This window comes from Chinchilla lanigera, unplaced genomic scaffold, assembly GCF_000276665.1.
Source record: "Chinchilla lanigera isolate Chin_1 unplaced genomic scaffold, ChiLan1.0 scaffold00016, whole genome shotgun sequence".
Taxonomy (NCBI): Eukaryota; Metazoa; Chordata; class Mammalia; order Rodentia; family Chinchillidae; genus Chinchilla; species Chinchilla lanigera.
In genome coordinates this window covers 24,145,335-24,165,973 of record NW_004955417.1, presented here as the reverse complement: position 1 = coordinate 24,165,973, position 20,639 = coordinate 24,145,335, and the positions used below count along the sequence as shown (strand labels likewise).

The 20,639-nt window shown below is 42.2% G+C and overlaps 1 protein-coding gene and 1 long non-coding RNA gene across 4 annotated transcripts in view; one reads left to right on the top strand and one right to left on the bottom strand.

Annotated features, from left to right (window-relative positions):
* Positions 1–20,639, top strand: part of Samd12 (sterile alpha motif domain containing 12) — a 404,233-nt gene that overhangs the window by 375,599 nt on the left and 7,995 nt on the right. The window lies entirely within an intron of this gene.
* Positions 13,579–20,639, bottom strand: part of LOC106148207 — a 22,503-nt gene continuing 15,442 nt past the window's right edge. The window contains exon 3 of one of the 2 annotated variants that reach the window (XR_001233443.1): positions 13,579–14,930. This is a non-coding gene — a long non-coding RNA (uncharacterized LOC106148207). Of the gene's footprint in view, positions 14,931–20,305; positions 20,491–20,639 lie in introns of those variants that run through there. The other variant, XR_001233444.1, reaches the window with a different exon arrangement.

The window sequence follows — 20,639 nt, the reverse complement described above, 5'->3', positions numbered from 1 at the left end:
TTCTGGAATATCTTTTAGTACTCTTTGTAGCATTGGTTTGGCACTCATGAATTTCTTCAGTTGTTCTTTATTGTGGAAATATTGTATTTCTCCATTAACTTTGGAGGATAGTTTTGCAGGGTACATCAATCTGGGTTGGAAGTTGTTTCCTTTCAGTGCCTGAAATACTTCACTCCAAGCTGTTCTTGACTTGATGGTTTGTGTTGAGAAATCTGCTGTTATTCTTATGGGCTTTCCTTTATAGGCGATCTGTTTCTTTTCTCTAACAGCTTTTAATATTCTGATCTTTGGTTGACTTTCTGAGATCTTGATCACTATGTGTCTGGGTTTAGATTTATTTTGGTTATGGCTAATTGGAGTTCTACATGCTTCACTTAACTGCATGTCTGATTCTTTTTCCATGCTTGGGAAATTTTCTGCTATTATTTCTACAAATAGTCTTTTTATGTCTTTTGTGTTGACAGCTGCTGTTTCATTGATACTTATTAATCTCACATTATTTTTCTTCGCTTCATCTTGCAGTTGTTGAATTGTTATTTACTGGTTCCTTTTTATTTTTAAGAGATCCTGCCTGTCATGTTTGTTAGTGGCAATACTGTCTTCAAGGTCTGAAAGTCTATCTTCAAGTTCCTTCCAGTGGTTTGCCAGCCTTTGATGGAATTTTTAATTTCCTGGATATCTGTTTGAATCTGTTTTATGTATTCTAATCCTTTTCTATATTGTTCATTCAAGGTTTCCATGATTTTTCTGTGCTCCTCTATTTTCTTATCTATGTCTTCTTTGGATGTGCTGAGCAATTCTTTCATTATTGTTGTCATTTTTTTTTTTACCTGAGAGATTATTTCTGATCTGATGTCTTCTGTGGCCAGTGGAGTTGTTTCTTTACTTCAGTTGCTATCATTTCAGAAATTTCAGGTGTATGACTTCCAGATTCTTCTGTGTTGATGTCTCCTGGACTTATTTTGGGTCAGGTAGAGGTCTGACACTGCATTTTGCCCCTTTGTTTTGTTATTTTTGAAGATCCAGACGTTCCCTGGAGCTCACCCTCAGTCCAATGATGGTGTGGACATGGCAGGGTAAGGATCCAGAGGTCCTCAGTGCTCAGCATGGCTCCTGTGCTGGTCAAGGGGTGGTTGCAGATGCTTCTGAAGTTTTGTTGCACTCATTTGGCTCCCAGGCCAATGGGGGATGGGTATGGGAGGCTCACTGAGGTTCCTAAAGGTGTCTGTGGTTCAGCCTGGCTTCCATAATGGTGGTAGCTTCCACAATGGGGGGGCACTGTGGTCACTGAGGCTTCAGATGTTGCCCAGGACCCAGCCTGGTTCCCATATCAGTGGGGGATGGGTGAGGGAAGAGTCACCGAGGCCACTGATGCTGGTGAAAGGTTTGTGCTAATACTTTTTGGACAATATTGCATGCCTATATCTTGTACTCTGAATAATTACTATGAAGATAGCAATACATAGTATATTAATTATTGTTACTCTCCTATTAGTCTGTTTTGAAACTCTGTTTTATTTTTCTCTCTCTTTAAAATAATAATAACTTTTTAAAAAGAATGTAGACTATATTTGTAACCTGGATGGAATAGAACATTCATGCATCTGGTTATTAATCAGGTGTTCATCCAGCCCTTGCTCACTGTGAGCACCCTGTGCTGCCCTCTGATAGGCTGAAGGGAGAGGGCAGGCCTCCCCCAAGGAGTCCACATCCAGATGTGAATCCAGGAGTCATGCTGTGAAGAAAATGGCAAACGCACCTCACAGAGCATTGCGGCCCCCGGAGATAAAGGCTGGGTCAAACCCAGACGGGAGGGGGCAGGCCGAGGCTGCAGGATGCAGGGGGGCACTTGGGACCCCAGGGCCTCCTGCCATGTGGGAATGGGTTCATTTGCTCAACTGCAAGCCATTCTTGTCCCTGGGGAATATGAGGCACAACTGCCACTTTTCCAATGCATACATCTCCCAGTTTTTAAGGATTGGTGATTAATTCAACTTTGGCTTACAGGCCTTCTGTTCTTAGCCCCTGAAATGGACAGTGTGTGCTTTTGGGTTCTGGAGAAGAGGAAATGAAGGTAGAGGAGAGTAGCAGTATTTTAAAAGCAGGTGCTGAGATAGGGATGAACCTAGGTGTCCACCACAAATGAGTGTACAAAAGCATGGAGCATGTGGACAATGGAGTACTATTCAGCTTTCAAGAAAGGAATCCTATACTTACAAAACAACATGGGTGGGGCTAGGACACATTATGGTGAGAAGTACACAGGACGCAGAGAGATAAATGCCACTTAATCTCACACATAAAATGGACTCCCAAAAAAGTCAGATTCCCAGTTACTAGAGACTGGGGTGGGGGGAACTGGAGAAGGCTGAGCACACAAAGTTAGACAGGAGGAAGGCCTTTTTAAGGAATGACTTTTTGAGAATTATTACACTGTGTCTATAATTAATAAGGATGTATTATATATTTCAAAATCACGCAAAGATCAAAGACTAGATTTTTAATGTTCTCACCACAAAAAATGGCAAGTATGTGAGGTGACAGAGATGTTAATCACTGGATTTCATCATTCCATAATATATGCATATATTGAAATATATTGTGCCTCATACATAGATACAATTCTTCGTGAGTTAAAAGTAAAACTTTTTGCAATAATAATAATGAAGTATAGGGGCTGGGGATTTAGCTCAGCGGCAAAAGCGCCTGCCTGGCAAGTTCAAGGTCGTGAGTTCGGTTCCTGGTACCGGAGAAAAACCAAAAAAATAATGAAGTATAGGCTGAGCACAGGTATTGGGCTGTGAGCTGCTTATCACTGATTCACAATGGGATAAATAAGTAATCTGAGAATAAATATTTCAGGCTGTATTGACAATTTAATATCAAAACCTGTGATCAGTACACTTATTTTATTGAGCAGAGAGCAGCTTGCGCATTGCAGAACTCAGGCTGTGAACTGCGTCTGTATGACCCATGTGCTACTGGTGTGCAGTGGGATCATGAGGGAACCAGCCCCGGGAGTGCCTTTAAACAACTTGCACCTCAAGCAATGGGGAGATTGAGAAAAGCATGAGGAAAGTTCTCTGTGTTAGGAAGAGTTTGCCAAAAGATCAGAGCAGGGAAAGTAGCCAGAAGAACCACTGGAAATTTTATTTGTAAGGAGCACTATAGAAGACACAGTTATGTGAGCAAGAACTGCAGAGGTGCAGACAGAGCCTTACACATCTGAATCTATCCTGCTAAGAATGTGGGGCTATGGGAGGCTCTGGAATGCAGGTGGGCATCGCTAGCTTCCTAGATACTCTTTGCTCCTTTTGCTCCTTTCTTGTACGCCCTTGTTCATGTCCCACCATCTTTAGGACCAGTCTCTGGACCATTGACCCTCACTCTTTATTCATGAAATACGATAAATCTTTTGCTTGGTGTCTGCTAATATCTTGTACTGTTAATCACATTCCTACACATTCTCCCAAGTATCTTGAGCATTTTGTGAGCAAAACTCCATCTCCCAGTTCTGCATCTCCCTTGGGGTCTAGCACAGTCTCTTGCTCATGGTGATGCCCATTTGGTATGAGCTGATCGATAAGACAGGTAGTGCTTTTGGAATCATGAGCCGACAGAAGTACTTTGAACAGATTAGAACACAGAGTAGAGCAGTAGAGAACAGATGAAAATTACCACAAGGGTGTAAGTCATGAATTTTGAAACTGGCAAGGAAAAACTAATGTAAAGAGTAGGGGATAAAAAAAATTGTGGTACTTTTATATAATGGAATATTACTCAGCTATAAAGAAAGATAAACTCGAGGCTTTTACAGGTAAATAGTCACAACTAGAGACCATACTCATAAGTGAAATAAGCCAGACCTCCATGTGTAAGCAACACATTGTCTCACTAGTATAAGAACCTGAAAGAGTGAGTAAAAATTAGGAGCTATGACAGATACTGTGAAATGAAAGGAAAATGCTGAAAAGTAAAGAGCAACTGGAGTGAAGGAAAAGATAAAAGAAAGAAGGGGAAATTATGTATGTACGTATAAACAGGATAGCTAACATAATTGTACTGCTGACTTCTATCACTTTACTGAAAGGAACAGTCAATGATTACTTATTTGATCAGTCTTGCATGTGTCTATTGGTTTTCCTGAGAAAGCACTTTGAAGATATCAATACATAATACAACAACAATTGTTAATTTCCTACCACTTTGTCTGTAACTCTGTATTGTTTGTATTGTTCTTATGCTATTTTGTAAATGGATGTCTGTTTGTTAATATGTTTTTCTTCTTTTATTTTTAAAATAAATTTTTTAAAAACGAAAAAAAGAGTGGGTACAGCAAATGAATATTTACATATATATCTTTTACATGCAAAGTCATGTAGACTGTTTCCTAAAGCTACACACCATATCCGTACACAGGTAACTTTATTTATCAAGCAATGTTAAAAATAAAAAAATTTTTAAAAAAGAAATTTTAAAAATAAGCTTTGACACTTAAGAGTGTGTCACACTTCTGAAACTTACCCTTTTAAGATCTTAGGTAGATTTCTTAAATCTATCAGTATGCATATCACTACTTATTATCCTAGGTTACCTTGTACTAAATGTACAAGACTGCTACATTTAATACTTTTCCTGTTTCTTCTACCGACCACTCTTACTTGGTACTATCTGTGGGCTCTTGCTGTCTTTGTCCCCCACACCTTACTTCACAGAATCTTTTCTGAGTGGACATGAAAGGATCTTTTTTTCTGTGGACTAGAAAGCATTCACTAATAACTATTTCCTTGCAATATATAAACTTCTCAAAGCTTTCTCTCTAGCATTTAGATTTATTGCAGTGTTAGATTTAATAGTGTTAGATTTATTTTATCAGAGGTCAGCAACTTTTTGGTAGAGAACCGGATGATAAATTTAGGGAACTTAGTGAGTCATAGGATCTCTTTAACAGCTCTAAACTCTTCCTCTGAAATTTGAAAGCAACCACAGACAACATAAACAAATGGATGTGGCCAGGTTCCATTAAAACTGTATTTACAAAACATATAGTAGACTAGATTTGTCCTTTAGGTTCCATAGTTTGCCAGTACCTAGCTTATCAAGTTGGTTGGATTATTGTAGCTTTTGAAATAGAGGGGTTGGGTCTAATGAAAATGAAAAATACCTTTTTGTGTGTGTAGAGAAGTTGTATTCCTCTAGCTTGATCATTCGTACTCAAATTTTTAGAAGTTTCTACAGACTGGCTTATGGTGTAACAGCTGTAGTAGTGGCTGGCCCCCTCATTTAACCTCCCACCTGAGGCCTGGTTCTGTCTGGCCTCTGCTTTCACCTTTACCCATCACTCCACAGCGCTTCATATTTCTGTCTAATTTGGTGTGTCTCTGTATTATAGGCTTGTCTCCTACACTACTGATTTCTTTAGGAAAAAAGAGCTTTGTCAACAGTCAACAAGCCATGGCAAAGAATTATAATTTTATGAGTAATGTGGCTTTAAAGAAAAGATAAGCAAGTTACTTGTATTAAATTCAACACTAAGTGAACATAAATTACTTTTCCCCCACCTCCTGATTTCCCAGGGAAACTAAACACCAAGTTTCTAATATTCATACCAATGTACATAAGCATCCTGCATTCACGCCTATTAAAATGCTTCCTGCTTCAGTGATACTTGGAGTCTCTCTGAGACAAAAGAGATCTGTCTCGTTAAGCTTCCTTAGCTGCACAGTGCTCTAAAGATGAAATGCCTGACAGTGTTGCCTCTTTAGACACAGATGACACTCTCAAGGGTACATACTTTACTGTCTGGTTTAACATACCCTCACCACATAGGTTGCCATATGTTGAAACAAAGATCTTGACATTCTGACATAGAAGGTGAACAGTAGCATGAAATATACTTGGTGTCTGTCTGAATTGACATTGTTGTGAGTCAAAATTTTGTCTGTATGTGGAGCCTCGCTGTCAGAAGTACATGACTAACTCTAATCCATGTTTTATTCCATCAGCGAGGTATTCTATACCTTCCTGGAATTCCATCCCAGAAAATTCATGCCTGAGATCAGTAAATCCTCAGAAATTCTTGTTGTCTCTACTACACCAATATTCTTTGCGGCCACCATCAGATATCTAAAAATACTTGAATATCACAAGTACATGTGGATCTAATTTATAAACTCTACTCTCCATTTGCAAATAAGGAGCAAGACCATTTGTGTGTATTATGTGCATGTGTGCGTGTGTGTGTGTTATACCCTTTTTCCCTCTTGCGTGTTTATTTATTCTTCTACATTTCTTTCTGAATCCGCAGAACTGCTCCAGGACTCCCTTCATCATCTGGCCACGTGTGAGCAGGGAGTTAGTCTAGCGGAGCAATGGGAGCTTTGCTTAGCTCCCAGTAACTCCGTTGTATGGATGATGCAAGGGTTTCTGTTTAGGAGGCAGTAGGCCTAGTTTTGCTTCCACATTCTGTTTTCCAGGATTCTAGAAGTCATGCTCAGAGCACCTGTGATGATCTCTTGCCACATAACAAAACCCTCTGTAGTTTAGAAGCTCAAACAATTATTCTTTAGGCATTATTTTACAGTTTGGACAAGGCTTAGTAGGGACTTTGCTTTTTCCCCCAGTACTATCACCTGGGGCTGAGGATCCACATGCAGAGACCAGCAGAGATGGTTCACTCAGAGAGCTGACAAGTTAGTCCAGGAAGTTAACCCATTGCTCTTCTGGGGTGCTGACAGGGCTCTCAATTCCCCACTTCATGGGCTCTCCACAGAGGTCCTTAGCTTAAGGAGGAGGGGGCAGTTTCCCAGTCCTCCAAAACATTAAGCCTACAAATGGTTGAATGCCATTTTCATCACATTCTTTTGGTCAAAACAGCTGTAAGTCTGGACTGGATTCAAGGATGTAGAGGGAAGGATCCCACCTCTCAATGGAAGGTAGGGATAGAGGCTACTGCAAAGAATTTGCAGCCATCTCACATGTGAATGTAGACCATTCCTGGTTTTGCGGTTCCTGAAATATAAATGTTGTCCAACAAAAATCAGATTTAAATTCAGCATTTTATCAATTTTCCAAAGATGAGGTCTGGCTTCCGTGTCCTGTCTTGGACTTTGTCACAGTCTCATTCTTCATTAAAAGAGAAGAGATTTGAGATTTGTTGGGCATATGTTGGGTGTAAACCGCATGATACATGTTCTTTCATTTACCATTTTTCATTGCCCTGAGATGCATCTTTTTTTCATATTTTAACATTGCTGAGTTGTACATTTTACAATCTAGGAAGTCCTGTAATCACTACAGGTCATATGGCAGTCTTGCATGCATGAATTTGGCTGTGACTGTTTGCATTTTTATCACTTCACTGAAGTTTAATTGCTATTTTAAACTGCTTCAGAAATATTACACTGTAATTTGGCGTTGAGATGAGAATGTATCTTACAAGCCAAAAGTCAGAGAAACAGCACAATCAGGGAAGCAAATTTTGACATTGGAGGAATAACCACAATCTTTGATGTCTTTACAAAGCAGCAATCTGAGTTCTGCATGCAGATAGAAAGATATCACCAGTAAATGAAACTATGTCACATTTTACTGAGAGGCAAGCACAGAGATTACCTATTGCACACAAAGCTGGCACCCAAAGGCAGGAAGAATTACCAGGTTCTTCAAGACACATGAAAGAAATCTCGAAGCAACAGAAGGCTGATGTTTTGCCTTGCATAGGTCTATCAAAAGTATCATATCATTGTTTAATTTGCAGCAGTTTTGGTTACTCGTTCTTAGTGGTGTATTTTCTTTTTTTTCTTTCATTGTAAACATAGTTTTATTTTTAGTAAATTTATATGGTTCTGAAAACATTACCACAATCCAGTTTGTGAACACTTATATGTCAGACTTTTATTGGGGGCCATAATCTGTGATTGGTTGATAACTTTCAAGTGTCTTTTAATCTGTAGTTTTGCCTTAGTGGTGTATTTTCAAAAGTACATCTTGGATTTGATAAAATATATGATTCTCACAAAAAAAATCTGGGAAACACACATGGATTCCTCTTTTACAAATGAGGGAGTTGTGGCTCAGAGAGGTCAAATGACTTGACTGGTCTCCAAGCTACAAGTGGAAGAACTTTCTAGTTTCATTACTGCACACGGGTTCTTTACAATTGTAGGGCAGCCTGGTTGTATAGGGACAGCATTTTGCCTCTTCAAGAAACTTCTCAAATGTGAATGAAATGCTGTTGCAGTCCCAAAAGTCACACTCAAGAGTTGCTAACAAAAAAGCTATTTGTAATCCTAGCACTTGGGATGGAAGGGAAAAGCTGTACAAGAGAAATTGTTCTTTTTAAAACTTTCTTCTTTTGAAACTGCCTAGCTCTGTAATGGCTTCATGGCTTTGTAATCACTTTCTTGACCCCTGTAGCCACAAGAGCATAACCAAACATACAGGCCTGATAGTACCATCGTCCAATAGTACCAAGCTTCATAAACTGGTGATCATCAGTCTACCCTTGTAACTGATGATCTCCCCTGCTAGCTAATCAGAAGAACTGCCAGGCCATTCTGTCTCACCTTTTCTACCTTTCTCACCTTTGTACCTCCTGCTTGTGCCTCATATAAAAGCCCTACACCACCAGAGATTAGGACCTGTCATTGTAAATAAATCTGCCTCCAAATCCTGGGTGTCATTTCAGTGTTCCTGCTTCCCTTTGCAAGGAGACTGAGACAGGGGAATCACCATGGGTTCGAGACCAGCCTGGGCTACATAGTGAGTTCAAATCCAACCTGAACTACATACTGAGATGCTGTCTCAAAACACCAACCAATCAGTCAGTATAACAAATAAATAGGGGCTGGGGATTTAGCTCAGCGGCAAAAGCGCCTGCCTGGCAAGCACAAGGTCATGAGTTCGGTTCCCAGTACCGGAGAAAAACCAAAAAAAACAAAAACAAAAAAAAAAAACAAAAAACAAATAAATAGAGCTTATTTGTGCACAGTGTTTTACAAGCATTGTATCATACTAATTGGTCACTCTTCTGAGATAGGAATAATTTAAAATAAATATTTGCTAAAGCATAAGATGCACATGTGTGTAAATGTAATACAAGTTACTTTTTATAATAAAAAAGGTGAAAGGAAGGTACTTTCCAACCCTCCAGGATAGCAATAGTTTCTGGGAAGATTTGCATAGACTTACTTCAAAGCCATTCATAAACTTTCCTGGGAACCATGCAAAAGACAGGAGGGTCCCAGTGCTGCTACTCGCGGACCTGTAGGCCAGCCAGGAGGGTCCTCTCCAGACAAAGCCCTGCCTCACTCTTCTCACTACCAAGATGGGAAGGGTGACCCCAGAAGGTCTCTGCCTAATGAGGGAGACCCTTCCACTTGGGTCACAGCACTTTACTGATCCCCATGTGTTTGTTCTGTTAGGAGCCCGTGCTCCATGCTCAGGGCTGTAAAAAGATGCATAAAATGCTGTCCCTTTCCCCATGAAGTAGCCTTGTCAGCAGAGGGAGTCAGCCTTGCAGAATTTATAAACAGCATTAAGCACTCCTCCACCTCTCTCTGCTCCCCTGGAACATGTACTTCAGTTCCAGCATGCAGGACTTTGGTGGTAGTGGTTTCTCTACATGTGTATCTCTCTTGCCTATCATATGTAAGGGCTTGATCCCTAGCACCTCAGAGCTAAAAAGAAAAGGATGTTTATTTCATTCATTCATCCATTCATTGAGCAGAAATCATACAGAAGTTCAAGACAGGGAGTGAGAGGGTTTGTGGGAGTTTGTGGCCCTACGTGGCAGGGTAGCCTATTCACTGGCTCATATACAATGGGAAGAACTGGGGCAGGAACATGGGAAACAGAGACGGGTAAACCAAGGCAAGGCATCCAGGATGAATGGGATTGATTACTGTGTCTGGAATGCATTGTGGATAAGGCTAGAAGGAGATCTTGAGATGGTGTTATGGTTTGTGTCTGCATGTCGCCACAAAGCCTCATGCAGTCATGGGGCAAGCTTTTAGAGTTTATGACTGATCCATGATCCAATGCTGGGATTATGGTTGTGAGTGCTACACCAGCCCTGGGGCAGATAGTTTGCATATGTAAGGGAGGGAAAGAGGTTGCCTGCCACCCCTCCACCCTTTTGCTCTTGTTGCTCTTGCTGTTTTCTGCTGCCATGTGCCATGTGCCATGTGCCACTCTGCCTTGGAGCCAGCCAGCTATGGACTGAAACCTCCACAACCTGTGAGCTAAATAAATCTTTCCTTCCTTGATTTGCGGCATTGGGTATTTTGTCTCAGCCATGAGAGAAAAGTAACCAAGACAGATGGGATCAGAAAGAGCATGTTTGGCCAAGTCCTCTTTCCAAGTGGAATTACACAGAATCCCCCCCTCAGCGTGCTCAGAAGCTGCACTGCTCTGGAGAAGGGCAGAAAACAGGAGCATAGGTGGTTTTCTGGTAGAAAACTGGACCTGGGGTTTGTCTTCCCCCACTGCATGGAACATAAAGAGAATGCTACCTCATAACAGCAGAACTCAGGCCTGTGGGCAATGCTGACAGTACTTCCTCAGGGCAGGGCAGAGCAAGCCACTATAACCCAGAGTACCACCTCGATCCTGGCTCTGTTGTTACAAACAGCCTGCCCCAACCTCTCTCAACTGTACACTTTCCATTGTAAAGTGAAGTGGACTATCACGTCACCCTCAGCACTCTCAGGAGGCTTGAATGCAGAGGTACTGTTATAACCCTATGGGAACAACACTTCTCCCATACATGGGGCCACAGCTGTTAGCTATTATTGTTCCTTCTCTTCTGTATACCTTGGTTTCCTCATCAAAATGGAGATAATAATACCTGTCCCAGCCCATTTCCTTCAGACCCTAACAGAATAAAATGCAATTAAATGTGTGAAAGCAATTTGGAAGTTAAGCACTCCAGAGCAGCATGACGGTGGTAGCACTGTTAATTACCGTAGCCTGGGCTGAAAGGCAGAGAACTTTCCTGTCTCTGGCCATGGGCCACAGGTGTGTGACTGTGACTATGACTGTCCTCTCCGGATATGATATGTCAAGGTGAGGGCCTCAGCCTTGGACTGCTTCAAGATTACATAAACATGGAAACAGGAAAATGTACCAAGCAAGACATAAATAAGGTTTAAGCTCTGCAGCCTTACAAGGGCTGTAATTTCCAACATCGTAGTCTTGGACATCTGGGCCCTATTACCTGAAATCCCATTAAACCTTCAACTTCATAATTCTGTGTAGAAACTGGTAAATTGCAAGATCCTGCGGATGGCCACCAGCCAGTTCAAGCAATTAATCACAAGAGTCCCCAAGCAGATTTGTGGCGGATGCCAAGTGGATTCTTGACGGGGAAACTGTGTACACAAAAGAAAGCGCCCAATCCACACAGTTTCATAGCAACACGCTTTGTAACTCTGCCCACACAGAGAAATTATCTGTTATCATTAAGACATCCAAGCCTCATAACTTTTTCCTCAATGGAAATTAGTAATCACCAGCCCAGGAACATCTCCAATCTCATTAACCATACTACAGCCTGGAACCTGCTGAGAGCGGAGGACTCCAGTTTAGACAAAACCCAGCCCTTCCTGGTCCACGCACGCCCTCAGCATGCGCTCATTCGGGGCACTCAACTCAAACTGAGTGCTTTGTTTTTTCCTGTTAAGCCTTCCTAGGACAATCGCTAACCTGCGACTGTCCCTGTGCTCCAGACCAGAATCGCACGCACTGCGGTGTAACCATGAAGCCTGCCTTTGGGAAAACACAAAGTAAAAGCCTCCTGACAAAGGATCTGCATGTCGGGAGGCTTCTGGCTTGATTCTGCCAAGTCAGAGCAGTTGATGTAAACGAGATCATCTCCTCCACTTCAGAATGTTTATGAAGTTCTTCCTCATTACTGTTTTGTATACAGAGTGCTTCTGGGAACATGATAAAAACGGAGGAAGCCTGGAGTCTTCCCTGTCTAGGGCAGGAAGGGGTCAGTGGGAATCAGAACAGCTACAGGGTGGGGAGCAGGCCTGGAGCTGTTGTGGTTTCTTTTTTGCGGAACCTTTTCACAACTTTCCCTGGAGCCCGGACCTGCCGGGTGGTCCCGGTCCAATAGGGTAGGCACTAGGCACACATGAGTGGCCACTGCAGTGCAAATGAATTAAATGTAAGTCATTTCCTCCATGTGTTCGCCACATCTCAAGGGCTGAGCTGACACACAGGTTGAGTGGATACCTCTGTGGCCTTGCTATTCAAACCGGGATCCTGGGATAGCATCCCTGGTATCATTTGGACCCTGTAGGGAATGTAATTAACAGCATGCCCAAGTAGCACTCATACACACATCAAAATTTGAGAGTTACTGTTCTGAGGCCTTTCTGCTCTAAAATTCTCTATGTTGAACTGCATTATTTGTTACCAGCCTTATTTGTTAATTTTTTTCCTCTTGCATAGCAGTGTTTCATGAAGGCACTGCTAGTCCCTTGAGACTTGGCAGGCAAAAGGAAAAAAAAAACACTAAGTATAGCTTGCAGACACTTATAGACATGTGCCTTTCTCTTTCTCTTCAAAAAGCCGTAGAGAATAGAGTGTGATTTTGCTTTATTTTTTTCAAATACAATTTTTCTAAGAAGTGAATCTTAGGGAACATTTTTTCAATGAAGAGACTGTTGGACTGGTCAACAGAGAATCCCTTGAAATTAAAGAAGATCAAATAGAGAAAAAGACAAAGAAAGATACAGGAACTTTTTTGGCACCAGGAATTGAACACAGGGCCTCACAATTGCCAAGAATGCACTGTGCCACCAAGCTATATTGCTGGGCCTGATGAACTTTTTAAAAAGCACTTAGCATGCCTGAGGCCCTGGAAGGTTTGTGGGGTTTTTTTTGTTTTTTTTTTTGTCTTTTTTGAGACAGGGTCTCGTTATGCAGTTCAGGCTGGCCTTGAGCTCACTTTGTAGCCCAGGCTGGTCTCGAACTCACAAGGATTCTCCTGCCTCAGCCTCCCAAGTGCTGGGATTACAGGCATGCACCACCATACCTGGCAAGGCCCTGGATTTAATCTCCAGCACTGTGAAAGAAAGAAGGGAAGGAAATGTTAGGGTAAACTGAGGCACAGCTGAGACCACCAAGACAGGCAGAGTTTAAGCAACATGAGAGGACTTTGGTCAGGCCAAGGGCAAAAGGACCACAGGCCCTGAGCAAGTGGTGAGAGTATGTCTTATACGGGAGCTTAGGTAGGGAAGGGGTTCCTGCTGAAGGGGGTTTGGAAACTCTTGAGCTTCTGGGGTTAGGGTACAGGAGGCCTTTTGTGGCTTCTTTATGTTTGACCTAACTTTCCTTCTTGAGTCTGGCAGCCAGAAGGTTTTCTGTTGTTTATCATGCCCTGCCCATATGAGAGAGTTGGTCAGCATGAGGTTTTTCTTTTCTGTCTGGGCAGGGTCATACAGTTGGGTGGTGGCCTAGTTCAGAAAACTGACTAGAAGGGAGGGAGGGAGGGAGGGAGGGAAGAAGGAAAAGGAAAGGAAAGGAAAGGAGAAAGGAAAGGAAAGGAAAGGAAAGGAAAGGAAAGGAAAGGAAAGGAAAGGAAAGGAAAGGAAAGGAAAGGAAAAAGAAAAAGGAAAGGAACTTAGTTATGCAGTTGACATTCAGGTACCATGTTCTGTGACTAAGTCATCTAAGGCACAGGAGCAATGAAGGAAATTAGAAAACAATGTCTCAAATACACTCTGCTAGCCAGTCTGACATTGTGGAGAGAGAAGGGAATTTCATTTGCATCTTGGATTAAACTTCAAGGTATATTTTCATGCTGTCCCATGAGATTTGTTGTTCAGGCCAATGGCCAGCCTTTTTCTGGAAGGTTCTAGGGGCTTTTATCGTGGCTGTCGGAATGCAGTGACAGGAGACCTTTACCTCTTCGAGTGTGAGGCACAATGGTCACCCCTGGCTGATTGGCTGTGCAAATACACCCCTGCTGCGAGTAGCTGGCCTAATGGTCCTTCAGAAATACAGTGCATCATGTCATGTTCACACCGTACAAGGAAATAATCCACTATTGGCAGCCTTCTAGTTCAAGACGGGCATAAACCTGAGGGCAGTTTTGTTATTTTCCTGAGGAAGTGATTCCTGAAGACTGAAGTTAATAGATGTCCTCAGTGATCACAGAAATTTCATAAAGTTCGGGTACCCGCATACAGTGAAACCAAGTCTCATTAGAGAACATTACAGCCCCCAACAGTTCCACCCACCCTCGAAGGAACTTCCAACTCCTTCATGTAGCTCTCTTCAAACATTCATAGATGTATCCATGCACACATTCCACAAGCACTTCAAGAACACCTTTGATATTTCAGACATGCCACTCCATTCTACAGAGAGAGAAGAATGAGACATACTTTTTGCCTGAGGACCCTACTATTTAGAGGAATATTGTTTCAAGAGAGAGGCTCAGACCGCAAACCACTGTCCCCTGTGTCGTTGTCAGAAATCAGTTCCCAAGCCCACCCTAGACCTCTTCAATCAGATTCTTCCTATTTGAAGCCCAGAGTAGTGTTTCACCAACCTCTGGGGAACTTCCAAGCGCTGTACAGCTTGAGAGGCACTAGAGTAGGGACAGATCCATCATCAGGTGATTCTGGTAGAGTGTGCTACAGACTCTAACACAGTGTAATGATATAAATCTGAAACTCCTCAAGCCCTGTACCCCCCAGGCACTGCAGGAGCTTTTAGTAAGTGTTCAGAGGAATAAATGTTGTTTGATGCATGAGTAAACCTGCAGAAAGCACACAGTATTGGGATGACAACACGCCTGAGGCTCTGGGATTCCAGATGGTGTAGGCCGGCTTGGTCCATCTTGAAGCCGCAGCTGTCTGTCCCATCTTCAGCCCCAGCATTTGCATTTCTGTGCTGCATCTCATGCAGAAATCCTGGTATTTCGTTATATGAAGAAAACAAGGTTTTAAGCCACATTTTCCCACAGTCTATATCATTTTTCTCAGTCTGAAAGACAAATAACTACTGTGTAAGTACTGGGAGAAAAACATAGGTGTGCACATGGATGGTTGCCAACCTGACATCATAAGAGTGGCTGAGCTTCTTGTTAAAGGCAGAGTTTGCCAGTTTCCCCCAGACCCCAGAATCCATGGAGATGGAGAGGGGCTGGCCACAGTGAAAATTTTAAGATGCTCCCTGAGGTGAGTGTGCTGTAGGCAAGTCTGGACACCTCTGGCTGAAATGTCAGTTTTTAAACCCCAGACTGTAAGGATTCAATTTCATCCACAGGAATCAGAGTTGGCTTCTGAGAGGTTTTCTTTTTCCACAGTCAAACTTTTACATTTTTATTGATACACAATCATTGTAAATGTCTGTATACAGTAGATAATTTGATACCTGTATGCATATGTGATGACCAAGTCAGGATAGCTAGCATTTCCTTCTCCTTGGACATGGAGATGTCTGAGCCTCATGGAGTAGGGTCACAGTCTTAATTGTCAAACAGTAAATAAATAGTAAACCAACCTAGGGCTGAGGCAGAGAGGAAGGGAGCTCACATAGAGTGCGTCTCTTGCTCATCTTTCAGTACCTGTAGGAAGGGACAAGTTTACTCATCTCCTGAGCCTTCCAAAGCTCTCCAGAGAGAGGGGGGCCCTTCAGCCACAGGGGAATGTCAAGGCCAGACAGCAAAAGGTTCTCTGAGAGAAGCAGGAGCTAACCATGTCCTCAGCGGGACACTTTCAGTGAGGGATAAGCTGGTGAGAGATGGAGGCTGGGGCCCTCCTATCCCACGAAGTGTTAACAACTGCCTAAAAATGTTCCCACAGGGTCTTGAGACCACATGTTTCCTACCTAACATTTGTGAAATTGAGAGTCCCTGACATTTCTGAGCCAGAGCAAAGGTCATAGCCTGACCTCGTGGCTGCAGCCTGCATTGGGCCTTCATCTCTCCACACTTGGCTTTGTTCGTCTGTGCAGTGGGGGGGCGTGGCGTGTACCTACCTGGGTTGTGCTGAATGAACACAGGTCTTATCATAGTGGTAGGCACACAGTACGTGCTGGGTGCATGAGAGTGTTACCCAGAGTTCTCCATAGAAATAGAACTCCAAGATGGAGGCTCACCTGAGAGGGAGACTGATAGAAATTGGGTGGCGTAGTTGTGGGATTCTACAGACTGGAGACCCAGCAGAGATAATAGTATATATAGTTCCACTCTGACTCTCAGTCCAGAGGTGGAGTAGGCAGATACCCCATCAAAAAGAAAGAAAGTACTAACCATGGTTACTCTCCTGTAATCTTGTTTTGAAATTTTACACCATTGTTTTTATTTGTTTTTCTTTTCTTTAAAATAAAAAAAGTATGATCTCTGTGTCAGAATATTACCAAAAAAAAAAAAAAAAGATAGAGAGAGAGACAGACATTCAAGCAGAGAGAGTAAATTATCCCTTACTTAATCTGTGGTTCGAAGCCTTCAGCAGATTGAATCTCCCCATATGAGGGAGGCCCTCACGCCTTTCTCAGTCTACAGTTCAAACATTAATCTCACCCACAAGCACCTTCGCACATCCAGAATAATATTAACCAACTGTCTACACACGCTGTGGCCTAGTCAAGTTGACCATAAAACTAACCATCACAGCCTCATTGTGATTCCCAATTTCCTGGGGATTGTGGGAAGTTACAGGCTAGTTTGTATGTATCGCCTGTCTCATTATTCCCTTAACCCAAGTTCTCTGCCATCCTGAGAACTGCTTTGTTTGAGATTTTGATCTCCATGTTCACCCAGGCAGAGGGTAATGTTGATTTCTTACTCATACCCTTGTTGAGAACATATCCCCCTAATCTCTTGGTAGGGAAGAAGTGGCAAAAATGGAACCAGTGTCACCAAGAATAGATACAATTTCTACCACCAGTAAGGCTGGTAGCAGTTTTATGGCCACATAAATCAGCTTTTGTCCTCCTTTTATTTCCTTGCTTCTTCCGTATATTCTGATTAATTAATTGAGCATACCTGTCTAAATCATCCCATCTTGATTCTCATAATGGCATGCCTATGAGAGTTCGAGAACGTGGAAGTGATTTAGTATTAGAGGTTTTGATTACACTGAATGTAAAATCAAATAAAATGAGAAAATGATGAATAGAAGAGGGGAGGGAGGTTTGAAATTAGCCCTATTTCCCGTACATATAAGAGGCCCACTTAGGTTCGTTTTTCTCTTGGCCTATTTTAGGAATAATATATTCAGCTCACGACCAGGAACAGAAAATAAGCAAGCAACTCTGTCTTCTAAACCAACCTCAGCACTTTGGACACTTTGAGCTGGACCATTCCTTGTTGACCCGATGTCGTGTGCACCCTAGGACATTTAAGTGTGTCCCTGACCTCTGCCCTCGAGATGCCAGTGGTGCCACCCAAGTTGTGAAACCCGAAATATCTTCAGGCAATACTAGTTGTGCCCTAGGAGGCAAAACTGCACCCAGCAGAGAACCAGTGCTCCATAGGAAAGATTTCAAACTGTTAAAATAGAAAAGAACTACCTTTCTCTAAGGCAAACTGCTTTTCATGTCACTCTATGTGTTGGATTCATGTTTAAAGAGAAGCCACTTATCCAACACAGTTTCTTTGATTTTTTTTTCTTGCATTGCTTCTGAGTTCGAGAATTTGTGCTCTGCTGGGGGTGGAGCTCAGTGGCAGTGTACTTGACTACTATGTGCAAGGCCCTGGATTCCATCCCTAGCATTACAAGGAGAAAAAAGAAAAAGAAAAGAATTTTCTTCCTTACTGTCGCAACTCTTAATGAGGCATTGTACATATGCCAGACACTGCACACTGTATTAGGAAGATACACAAGAGACGTGGCACTGCCCTCGAAGGACTGAGGGGGAAGACTGGGGTCTAGGTTAGTGGCAGAACATTTTCCTGGCATGCATCAGGCCCTGGTTCGATCCCCAGTGCTGAGAAAAGAATGTAGGAGGAGCAATGGCTATGTTAAAATAAAGCGGACATGGTGATAAAAGTTCAACCCAGGCTAGCACAGAAAAGGGAGTAGCTAACTGTATCCGCGGGGAAAGAAGCTTTCATAAAGAATGTGACCCTCGGGGATATCAGGAAAGATGGAGCATTTGGTGTTTATTCGTGTCTGAGGGTTTACAAGAAGACACCCTAGACAGAAGGAAAGGTTGAGCGAAGGTCAGGGGCAGCCCACTGCCCAGGAGGAGCTAGGAGGAGTCTGGGGCAGATGCAGCGTTGTGTGTACTGTATCGAAGATGCCTATGGCCCTCTACAGAGCCAGAGCTATTTAATGCAAGCTGCCACTTTGCGTTTTGACCGCATGGAGCCTTCAAGATGTGAATTCTGTTGCTGATAACAGAAATTTCCGGCAAGGCAATGACAGCAGAGCCCACAGCCATACATGTGTGATAGGAAGACTTACTTTGCCATGTACCTCACTCACACAACCTGAGTAAATGAGGACCTCTTGTTTCCACACAGAGACCAGCTCACCACGGTGATCCATTCAAAGGTGACACAGTGCTAACTACTCAGACATCAAAGAAGGTTCCTGAACGCCACGGAAAGATGGCAAAGAGGACATCAGGCCATGGCACACTTTCCACCGTGGCATCCCTCTTGCCGGGGCCCCAAACCTCCTGCATCGTTCCCTAAATCCCCAGTTTGTCTATAGGTGCCCTCTACTTCTTGTGTATTCATGTCTTATGGGAGTTAGGCTCACGCCACTTCTGCGCCTCAACCTCCTTATGCAGAAAATGGGAATGTGAACTATAGAGTGTTCGGTTTATATCCATGGGTACAGGGGCCAAGCTGCTTTATGCTCAGATTAGACACATCTGCCTTCCATCAGCTGTTGGAAGGCCCTGTCGGAAAGAATCATGGCTATTTGGCTGATAGACCTAGTTATCAATTCCTGAAAAGGATCCAAAGTATAGCAATTTACTAGAGCTAACTTTGTATTATCCTTTTTCCTTTTATAATTTTTATTTTATTTCATAGGTTATTCATAGTAATTCTTTTTTCAGGATCACACATTTTCCAGATCTGATTTTAGCTAAAGTATTGTCAGTTCCCTAGAAACCTGCACTGTTCTTCAGGCTGTGTTATTCCCTTCCGGGAAGGCCCAGACAGATTTTTTTACCAACAGTGGTCTCTACCCACCTCCATAATACGTACTAACGTGTTGTCTCTTAGTAGAAAATATGAAGTATTTCCTAGTGAGTGGAAACAGTCATGACATTTTAATTAGTCAGTGTTCCTGGGTCAAGTCTGCACCCCTGTGAGCCTAATTTTTGTTGAAATTTTGCAAAATATTGTGACAATAATATGAATCCTTGCACCTTCACATACTTCTCTCTGTATGTGTGTAAGTTGTGTGTTGTAGAATATCATAACTGCTTATCATGTTGCTACATACTCATTATAACTGGTATTACTTAGGTGGCCATTTATCCATCCATCTTGCTAATGTACCATAATTTACTTAACCTAAATTTTCAACAATAAGAGATGGGTTGCTTCCAATGTTTCCTCTATTATTCATAACCTCCAGCTTACATATGTTTGCATGTAAGCGCTTTCTTTATTTTATATTATTTCCTTAGGGTACACTCCTAGAAGTGAGAGCACTAGATCAAGGAACATAATTTTTTATAGTTTTTAAATAAATTGACATTTTCCCAGTTCACATTGCTATTAGCAACATATTAGTATCCTTGCTCTGTAGCTTTGTTAGAAGTCTGTATCACTATGTGATATTTAATACCCTAACATAGTAACTTCTGTTTTTGCTTTTTCCCAAAAGCAGCACATTTTAATTACACATTTGCTTACAAATGACATGTTCTCCCATATTTTGTAAAACCAATTAAACCTGAAAACCTAGGTACCTTTTTACTTTTACATCTTGTTATCATCTTCTTTCATTGCTCAGTAATTTTGCATATTAAATAAAATTAGTATTGATATTTTTCTGAGCAAAATATTCCATTGCACTCATATGATCATAATTTATTAAAGACCTGTGAACAGGGTTAGATAAAATAATGAAAACTTAGAAAATTAAGAGCAGGAAAATATATCTGCAGCAGCATTCCCAATGCCAAAACAGAGATGCCATTCAAATAACTCCATCTCTAGTGAGGGTTTAATGGCTTTTTCTAGTCTACGTAATTTCTCAGCTACTCTAACTTTTCCACAAGCGAAGTCAAGAACTCCAGCCATATTGGACCAGTATTTCATTTTAGATTTTATCTCAGAAAAACCTTCCTGATGAATGAAACCATGCTTCCATACATAACCCATTAGATCATTCCCAATTAGATCTGGCACAAGATCAAGCAAATGTGTGAACTGCAGCATATGAAATGGGTTCCCGACCAGCACCTGTGTTGTGGGGCTGGGTGCTAGTTCCAGAGATCTGGTGTAGCACTCGCTTTCATACAGCCTGGCCCGTCTCTGAGATGGGTGCCTTCCATACCCTGCCAAATGGTACAAGATCACTCCATGAATACAAGCCACCACAAATCCATCCTGGAGAGGAGGACCCCCCATCTTGGCTACAGCTTTCTCTTTGACCTAAAGGTGTTAGGGATGTTTGAGGAAGACGGTTGCTACGTATCAGTGGGTG